Here is a 10,190-nt window from a genome sequence, read left to right on the forward strand (position 1 = left end):
CAGACACCATTCAAACAGTTTTAGAAACTTTAGGGTGTTTTCTATCCAAACCTGAACAATAATATGCATATTCTAGCTTCTGAGTTGGTGTAGGAGGCAGTTAAAAATGGGCACATATTTTTTCCAAAATTCTCAATGCTGCCCCCTAGCCCCAACAGGTTAAACTATTTATAGGCAATGCTACCAAATACTAATTAAGTGTGTGTAAACTTCTGACCCACTGGGAATGTGATGAAAGAAAAGCTGAAATATCACTCTACTACTATTATTGACATGTCACATTCTTAAAATAAAGTGGTGATCCTAACTGACCTAAGACATGGAATTTTTACTCTGATTAAAATGTCAGGAATTGTGAAAAAGACTGAGTTTAAATGTATTTGGCTAAGGTGCATGTAAATGTCAACTGTATCTGGTGTAAACATTTAATATGACCTAAGAAATTAAACAAGCATTGGCTGTGTACGGATAGTGCCTACTATTCAGAACCAAATACGGCTGAGTATGTGAAAATAGTACATTCGTGACCGACCGCCTTGATTAGGTTTTAGCAAAATTTGTGTTTTATTTTTTTTACATTGGATAACAGCAGAGACACAGAGCTACAAAATGGTATATCATACACTGCATTTGAGAACAATGGGAAAGTAATTCCACTTTGAAAGTTGATAAACTTGTAATCCCATTTCAGAAAATGGCCCTTGAATATTTTGGTACACCTACTGGAGAACTATGGCTACACCCATTCAGCATTGTTCACAACCTCTTAAGCCAGCCCCACCCATTTCTTTAAGGATTCACATGTGAGGTCATGTGCTTAACAGTGAGTAGTATAGTAAAGATTAAGACTAAGTGGTAAAAGTAATAGCCTACAATAATGAAATTCCATGCAAGCGGAAAGTGTCCAGAAAAATATTTTTATAAATATTAGATGACACTTACCCAGACACACTTGTTTAAATTTCTGGGTCATGTGAAACACTAGAATCCCCAGGCACATCTTGTTAAGTAGACGGGTCTCTACAGAAGGTGTAAACAGTACAGCGAAATGGTTACTTGCATAGTAGCAATATCAAAAGTAGATTATTCATTTTTTTCTTTATATTGACAAATGTCAATGCCAGTAGAGAAAGAACCCAATTATATATTGTGTGTACAAGAATATCAATCAGTGATAGAGGTAGTTATATGCATATAAATCAGGGGTAAAGTGGCTGAGCATCTTGATTAAAAAAAAGTAGAAGCAACATATGGCGTGTGTTAGGAGAGAGTCAGGTGAATACAGGCACTGCAGAGTGCTGATTACTGGGAACTCGCCCCCAGTGATGAACTGGTCCGTCCGAACCACGCATGAACAAGGGAATCTATATTCGGAGCCTGTTTCTGTCCTGCTCTCGACTTTGGTGAATGGCATGTGATGTCCATAGCCTCTTCGTCACAAAACTCCCTGATCTTCTCAGAAAGATTAGTTTTTGTCTAGCTGTATACAGCCCAGTACAGGCAGACCATCTAGAGGAGAAAGGATGTCAACGCTGCAGCTGAAATCTGGCCCCGACTGAGTCCAAACACTCCTTGGCAACAACACCAGGCTCCAGAGCATCAAAGCTGTAAAACAGGAAATAATGAGAAAAAAAATTAAGACATTACAACCTTGCATAACATCAATTCACCTCCCAAGTTTAGATAAAAAGAATAACCTCATACAATGACATTCACCTGAAGTGAAGATACTGCTTGATTTGTGGCAGCTGCCTGAAGTACAGAGTCAGGTGTTGTTGCCAGCCATTGCGTTCCACCAGCACCGTACCATCATCCAGGCCAACCAGCTGTGGGATGTTGACCCATCAGTGCTGTCCTTCACAACACCAGAAATCTCAGACAAAGAGTTCAGTCTGGTCTTTCTGAAACACCAGTCGGGGCCAAACTTGGTGTGGCCTGTGATCAGGAAGTGAAGGTCCAGACCATGGTGGAGCTTGTGTGGTCCACCAGGCACAATACCAGAGCACAAACTTGTCTTGGCCACTGCAGTTATCAAAATTCAGGTCCATACTTGTTTCCCCAACGCCGTAGTTGAAGAAATGGTGCATGTAGTTGATGACTGCGCTGCTGCCTTACACACCTTCATTAATCAAGTAGTTGACTTGTTTTATTCCTTCACAGCAGACACCAAACAAGCCACACTTGCGAGGAGTTAAGAAGTAGATGGGACCTGGCTGCATCGGGTCAGAAGGATAATGCACCTGTAAACAATAAGAGAACATTAAGATAATTAATTGTCTAACCCCTGTCAGTCTGTCTTTACACAGCTCAGTGGAAGGAATTTGCCTGCTTCCCATATGATGAGTTAAACTTGAAATATTGTTAATTATCAGGTATCCTATTTAAATACTGAGTGCCATGGTCTAGTTTGAATATCTGTAGGGGGAATGTATTGAGTATAGGAAGTGCCAAGCACATGTGGCAGGCACTGATAAGGGAGGAGAGATGTGGTTTAGTGAGGAGAGGGGGGGGGGGGGGGTGTCAAGGTCAGGTCACATTAAGGGCGAAGGAACAGTTTATGGCCCGCATCACTTAGTTTCCTGCCTAGCAATAAAGATCGAATGTTTAGAGAGGAGGACGTCACCCACATTTGGGGGTGGGTGTATATAACACACACACACACACACACACACACACACACACACCCTCCCCCCCACTAGTGAAACCATGTATTTGTCTTATGGAGCTGTATGACATTTGGTGAATAAAATTGGTTTAAGCTTTACTACAGTGAGGGAAAAAAGTATTTGATCCCCTGCTGATTTTGAACGTTTGCCCACTGACAAAAAAATTAAAGATCAGTCTATAATTTTAATGGTAGGTTTACTTGAACAGTGAGACAGAATAACAAAAAAAATCCTGAAAAACATGTAAAAAATGTTATAAATTGATTTGCATTTTAATGAGGGAAATTGTATTTGACCCCCTCTCAATCAAAGATTTCTGGCTCCCAGGTGTCTTTTTATACAGGTAACGAGCTGAGATAAGGAGCACACTCTTAAAGGGAGTGCTCCTAATCTCAGCTTGTTACCTGTATAAAAGACAACTGTCCACAGAAGCAATCAATCAGATTCCAAACTCTACACCATGGCCAAGACCAAAAAGCTCTCCAAGGATGTCAGGGACAAGATTGTAGACCTACACAATGCTGGAATGGGCTACAAAACCATCACCAAGCAGCTTGGTGAGAAGGTGACAGTTGTTGCGATTATTCGCAAATGGAAGAAACACAAAAGAACTGTCAATCTCCCTCGGCCTGGGGCTCCATGCAAGATCTCACCTCATGGAGTTGCAATGATCATGAGAACGGTGAGGAATCAGCCCAGAACAACACGGGAGGATCTTGACAATGATTTCAAGGCAGCTGGGATCTCAAGGCAGCTGGGACAATTGGTAACACACTACACCGTGAAGGACTGAAATCCTGCAGCGCCCACAAGGTCCCACTGCTCAAGAAAGCACATATACATGCCCGTCTGAAGTTTGCCAATGAACATCTGAACGATACAGAGGACAACTGGTCAGATGAGACAAATGGAGCTCTTTGGCATCAACTCAACATGTTTGGAGGAGGAGGAATGCTGCCTATGATCCCAAGAATACCATCCCCACCGTCAAACATGGAGGTGGAAACATTATGCTTTGGGGGTGTTGTTCTGCTTAGGGGACAGGACAACTTCACCGCATCAAAGGGACGATGGACGGGGCCATGTACCGTCAAATCTTGAGTGAGAACCTCCTTCCCTCAGCCAGGGCATTGAAAATGGGTCGTGGATGGGTATTCCAGCATGACAATGACCCAAAACACACGGCCAAGGCAACAAAGGAGTGGCTCAAGAAGAAGCACATTAAGGTCCTGGAGTGGCCTAGCCAGTCTCCAGACCTTAATCCCATAGAAAATCTGTGGAGGGAGCTGAAGGTTCGAGTTGCCAAACGTCAGCCTCGAAACCTTAATGACTTGGAGAAGATCTGCAAAGAGGAGTGGGACAAAATCCCTCCTGAGATGTGTGCAAACCTGGTGGCCAACTACAAGAAACGTCTGACCTCTGATTGCCAACAAGGGTTTTGCCACCAAGTACTAAGTCATGTTTTGCAGAGGGGTCAAATACTTATTTCCCTCATTTAAATGCTAATCATTTATAACATTTTTGACATGCGTTTTTCTGGATTTTGTTGTTGTTATTCTGTCTCTCACTGTTCAAATAAACCTACCATTAAAATTAGACTGATCATTTCTTTGTCAGTGGGCAAACGTACAAAATCAGCAGGGGATCAAATACTTTTTTCCCCTCACTGTAATCGTCCATGAGTTTTACTAGGTTAATTTAGAACACACAGTACTAGTCAAAAGTTCAGACACACCTACTCATTCAAGGGTTTCCTTTTTAAAACTATTTTCACATTGTAGAATAGTGGAGACATCAGAACATTGAATCATGTAGTTAGCAAAAAAACGTACAAAAGTAGCCACCCTTTGCCTTGACAATTTTGCACACTCTTCGCATTCTCTTAACCAGCTTCACCTGGAATGCTTTTCCAACAGTCTTAAAAAGGAGTTCCCACATATGCTGAGCACCAGTTGGCTGCTGTTCTTTCCCTCTGCAGTCCAACTCATGCCCTTCAGGACATCTACAGCACCCGGTGTCACAGGAAGATCATAAAGGACCTCAGCCACCAGGGTCAAGGCCTGTTCACCCCGCGATCATCCAGAAGGCGAGGTAAGTACAGGTGCATCAAAGCTAGGATCGTGAGACTGAAAAACAGCTGTCTCAAGGCCATCAGACTTAAATAGTCATCACTAGCCGGCCTCCACCCAGTACCCTGCACTTTAAAGGCAGCTGCCCTGTGTACATAGACATGGAACACTTGTCACTTTAATAATGTCACTTTTTGCCACTCAAGGACATTCAGAGTCTTGTCCCGAAGCATCTCCTGCATTGTCTTGGCTGTGTGCTTAGGGACCTTGTGCTGTTGGAAGGTGAACCTTCACCCCAGTCTGAGGTCCTGAGCAGGTTTTCATCAAGGATCTCTGTACTTTGAGCTGTTCATCTTTCCCTCGATCCTGACTAGTCGCCCATTCCCTGCTGCTGAAAAACATCCCCACACCATGATGCTGCCATCATGCTTCACTGTAGGGATGGTGCCAGATTTACCCCAGACCCTTGGCATTGAGGCCAAATAGTTCAATTTTGGTTTCAACAGACCAGATAATCTTGTTTCTCATGGTCTGAGAGTCCTTTAGGTGCCTTTTGGCAAACGCCAAGCGGGCTGTTATGTGCTTTTTACTGAGGAGTAGAGGTCGACCGATTAATCGGAATGGCCGATTAATTAGGGCCGATTTCAAGTTTTCATAACAAATCTGTAATCGGTATTTTTGGCCACCGATTTGGCGATTAAAAAAAAATATATATATATTTTTTTTAGACCTTTATTTAACTAGGCAAGTCAGTTAAGAACACATTCTTAGTTTCAATGACGGCCTAGGAACGGTGGGTTAACTGCCTTGTTCAGGGGCAGAACGACAGATTTTTCTCTTGTCAGCTTGGGGATGCAACCTTATGGTTAACTAGTCCAACGCTCTAACCACCTGCTTTACGTTGCACTCCATGAGGAGCCTGCCTGTTACGTGAATGCAGTAAGAAGCCATGGTAAGTTGCTAGCTAGCATTAAACTTATCTTATAAAAAACAATCAATCATAATCACTAGTTAACTACACATGGTTGATGATATTACTAGTTTATCTAGCCAGTCCTGCGTTGTATATAATCAATGTGGTGCGCATTCGCGAAAAAGGACTGTCTTTGCTCCGACGTGTACCTAACCATAAACATCAATGCCTTTCTTAAAATCAATACACAAGTACCTGCATATTTATTTAATATTGCCTGCTAACATGAATTTCCTTTAACTAGGGAAAATGTATCACTTCTCTTGCAAACAGAGTCAGGGTATATGCAGCAGTTTGGGCCGCCTGGCTCGTTGCGAACTGTGAAGACTGTCTTTGTTAGGAAGAAATAGCCGACTTCGCCAAACGGGGATGATTTAACAAAAGCGCATTTGCGAAAAAAGCAATCGTTGCACGACTGTACATAAACATCAATGCCTTTCTTAAAATCAATACACAGAAGTATATATTTTTAAACCTGCATATTTAGCTAAAAGAAATCCAGGTTAGCAGGCAATATTAACCAGGTGAAATTGTGTCAGTTCTCTTGCGTTCCTTGCACGCAGAATCAGGGTATATGCAACAGTTTGGGCTGCCTGGCTCGTTGTGAACTAATTTGCCAGATTTTTACGTAATTATGACATAACATTGGAGGTTGTGCAATGTAACAGGAACATTTAGACTTATGGATGCCACCCGTTAGGTAAAATACGGAACGGTTCTGTATTTCACTGAAAGAATAAACGTGATAGTTTCCGGATTCGACCATATTAATGACCTAAGGCACGTGTTTGTGTGTTATGTTATAATTAAGTCTATGATTTGATAGAGCAGTCTGACTGAGCGGTGGTAGGCACCAGCAGGCTCGTAAGCCTTCATTCAAAATAGCACTTTCGTGCGTTTTGCCAGCAGCCCTTCGCAATGCATTGTGCCGTTTATGACTTCAAGCCTGTCAACTCCCAAGATTAGGCTGGTGTAACTGATGTGAAATGGCTAGCTAGTTAGCGGGGTGCGCGCTAATAGCGTTTCAAACGTCACTCGCTCTGAAACTTGGAGTAGTTGTTCCCCTTCCTCTACATGGGTAACGCTGCTTCGAGGGTGGCTGTTGTCGATGTGTTCCTGGTTTGAGCCCAGGTAGGAGGGAGGAGAGGGACGGAAGCTATACTGTTACACTGGCAATACTGAAGTGCCTATAAGAACATCCAATAGTCAAAGGTATATGAAATACAAAGCATATAGAGAGAAATAGTCCTATAATAACTACAACCTAAAACTTCTTACCTGGGAATATTGAAGACTCATGTTAAAAGGAACCACCAGCTTTCATAGGTTCTCATGGTCTAAGCAAGGAACTTAGACGTTAGCTTTCTTACATGGCACATATTGCACTTCTACTTTCTTCTCCAACACTTTGTTTTTGCATTAATTAAACATGTTTCATTATTTATTTGAGGCTAAATTGATTTTATTGATGTATTATATTAAGTTAAAATAAGTGTTCATTCAGTATTGTTATTGTCATTATTACAATTTTTTTTATTTAGAAAATCGCCTTTTTTGGGTCCTCCAATAATCGGTATCGGCATTGAAAAATCATAATCGGTCGACCTCTACTGAGGAGTGGCTTCTGTCTGGCCACTCTACAATGAAAGCCTGATTGGTGGAGTGCTACAGAGATGGTTGTCCTTCTGGAAGTTTCTCCCATCTCCACAGAGGAACTCTGACAGAGTGACCATTGGGTTTTTGGTCAACTCGCTGACCTATGCCCTTCTCCCCCGTTTGCTCAGTTTGGCCAGGCAGCCAGCTCTAGGAAGAGCCCTGGTGGTTCCAAACTTCTTCCATTTAATGATGAAGGCCACTGTGTTCTTGGGGACCTTCCATACTGCAGACATTTTTTAGAACCCTTCCCCAGATCTGTGCCTCAACACAATCCTGTCTCGGGCTCTAAGGACAATTCCTTCGACCTCATTGCTTGGTATTTGCTCTGACATGTACTGTCAACTGTGGGACCTTATACAATTGTGTGCCTTTCCAAATCATGTCCAATCAATTGAAATTACCTCAGGTGGACTCTAATCAAGTTGTAAAAACATTTCAAGGATGATCAATGGAAACAGGATGCAGCTGAGCTTAATTTAGTCTCATTGCAAAAGGTCTGAATACTTATGTGAATAAAGTTTGTTTTGCCTCGTCATTATGGGGTATTGTGTGAAAACGTCAAGGGGTCTGAATACTTTCTGAATGCACACTATTCTATAGATATTGTATCCATATACACTATGTAGTATATGTCCACAACATCTATACACATTCCAAGCTCCAACAGTGCAGTAATATCTAACAATACACACATCTGAAAGTGAAAGAATGGAAATATTAGTATGAGCAATGTCGGAGTCCGATGTATAAATAATATTCATACTTCAGATGCCAACATTGCTTGTACTAATATTTTTCTATAATTCTTAATTAAAAGTTTTTACTTTAAGATGCGTGTATTGTTAGACATTACTGCACTGTTGGAGCTTGGAATGTGTATAGATGTTGTGGACATATACTACATAGTGTATATGGATACAATATCTATAGAATAGTCACCCACAATAACATCTGCTAAATGTGTATGTGACAAATAAAATGTAGTTTGATTTGTGTGTCAGGTTGGTCACTGACAGAATATCTGTGCAAATGACAAATAAAGCAAGAATGGAAAAATGAAGGCCAGACTATCTACGGTAGCTGTGCATGTAATGCATCTAGTCCCAGTGGCTGCATGGTTCTTTAGTCTCTGGTGAAGTTAAGTCTTTCAAGTTTCCAATAAGGTTGTACTATTGGTTATCGATGACAGTGTTGAAGACGTAGATTCTGTTTTACACAGGGTCAATGAAAATCTGTGTTTTGTTTCCCCCAAAATCCCTGTCCGCCCTCTGAGGAAATTCTCAGTTTTACTTAACCTCAAATTTTGGAATCAAAGAGGCCAGGTTCCACTCATTCAGAATATCTTTACAAAGCTGTCAATGCATTGACCTCTGCATTTAAGTACAGAAGTAAATAAATGTTAGAAACATAGCTAAAATAAGTTGGCTACATCAAATTGAATGTAAACCCTAACATTAGCTAACTAACAGAATGTGCATCCATCCTCAACGTCACAAGTGTCCGACAGTCTAGAAGTCAGACTTAGCTATCCAATTTTAGCTAGCTGTCATTACAGACAATGACAGTCAGCTAGCTAGCCATAGGTTGGCAAAAAGGTACATTTAGTTATATCCGCGGAGTGGCGTGTTAGTTACAACATTTCAGTAAGCTAGCTTCGCGAGCATGGTCGCGAGGCTAACGTTACCACAGCCAGAGATATCAGCATGGCCAGAAAATGGCCAGGTAGCTAAAGGTCGTTAGCTTGCTAACACTCAAGATAACGTTAGCTAGCTAACTTACCTAATTATGATAGGACAACCCATATAACCTGAATGACCATCAAATTCATAATTCGTAACGTTTGTGACTTACTGTTTTCCGTCGGCCAAAACACCCTTAGCCTGTCGAAATAACGTTATCCGTTTCTCTCGTCAGTTACTCGGTTGCACTAGAACACTTGCAAATATCCTAGTGGATTTCACGCGCTGGTGGCGGGAGAATTAACCCACTGGCTGGGTCAAATATCCATAGCCCAACCTCAATTACCCATCATCAACAACCCAACCTCCCAATACAGCCTCTTCCAACACCACGAGTATGGGAAGTGAATCCATCTGCAAAAGTAAAGTTTTGCTCTTATGTCAGATCAACTCATATTGTTGCTAGCTACAGTACCTTAGCTGTTGTGCTAGCTAACATGATACTGCATATTGACATGCATATTGGTGTTAAAAGACAGCAAATTATTAAGCTAAAAGTGTTTAAGCATGTGTTAAGTTAATTAACTACCTATCACTTGAATTGTGAGAAGAAAAGAAATCTGATAGCTAAGATTAAGTTAGCTAGCCAGTCAGTCAGTGTCGCTGACAGAATGAAACCAACAAAATGTGTTTCGCTCTATCCCATAAAACATGACATTGCTAACTAGGCATCATTTAGCTAATAACATGTTGAAGTTTAATTAATCAGTTAGACACTCACCGGACAACTTTGGTAGGTACTGTAGCTAGCTAAATAGCTTGGTTTCCATTTTTCCAACAAATGTTTCTAATCACCTTGATTGGTCATCAACGGTTATTGGTCTTGGAACTCATGTGTTTACTAGAAACCGCTTCTGGTAAACTGCCACTAGTGGCAATAAATACTATTGTTGGTAAAGGTTTGCTGCAGATTCACCACTAAATTGTGGCACACTATTTAGTTTGCCATAAATTTGCTGGAAGTTTGCAGCAACAAATTCATTTCTGTAAGGGGGACTTTAAAATATGGCTATTATATTAGGTTGATATTAAATATGGTTACTATTGTAATGACCTGACTAGATCATAAAGGAACAATTCTCCAGAC

At 41.2% G+C, this 10,190-nt stretch overlaps 1 long non-coding RNA gene across 1 annotated transcript; it reads right to left on the reverse strand.

Moving 5' to 3' along the window:
- Nucleotides 1-899: 899 nt before the first annotated feature.
- Nucleotides 900-9,554, reverse strand: LOC115163950 (uncharacterized). The gene is made up of 3 exons (XR_003869839.1): nucleotides 9,216-9,554; nucleotides 1,717-2,240; nucleotides 900-1,605 (listed from the first exon to the last, which is right to left on the reverse strand). It is a non-coding gene; the product is annotated as an uncharacterized LOC115163950 (long non-coding RNA).
- Nucleotides 9,555-10,190: the final 636 nt, after the last annotated feature.

Source organism: Salmo trutta, chromosome 26 (genome assembly GCF_901001165.1).
Source record: "Salmo trutta chromosome 26, fSalTru1.1, whole genome shotgun sequence".
Lineage (NCBI taxonomy): Eukaryota > Metazoa > Chordata > Actinopteri > Salmoniformes > Salmonidae > Salmo > Salmo trutta.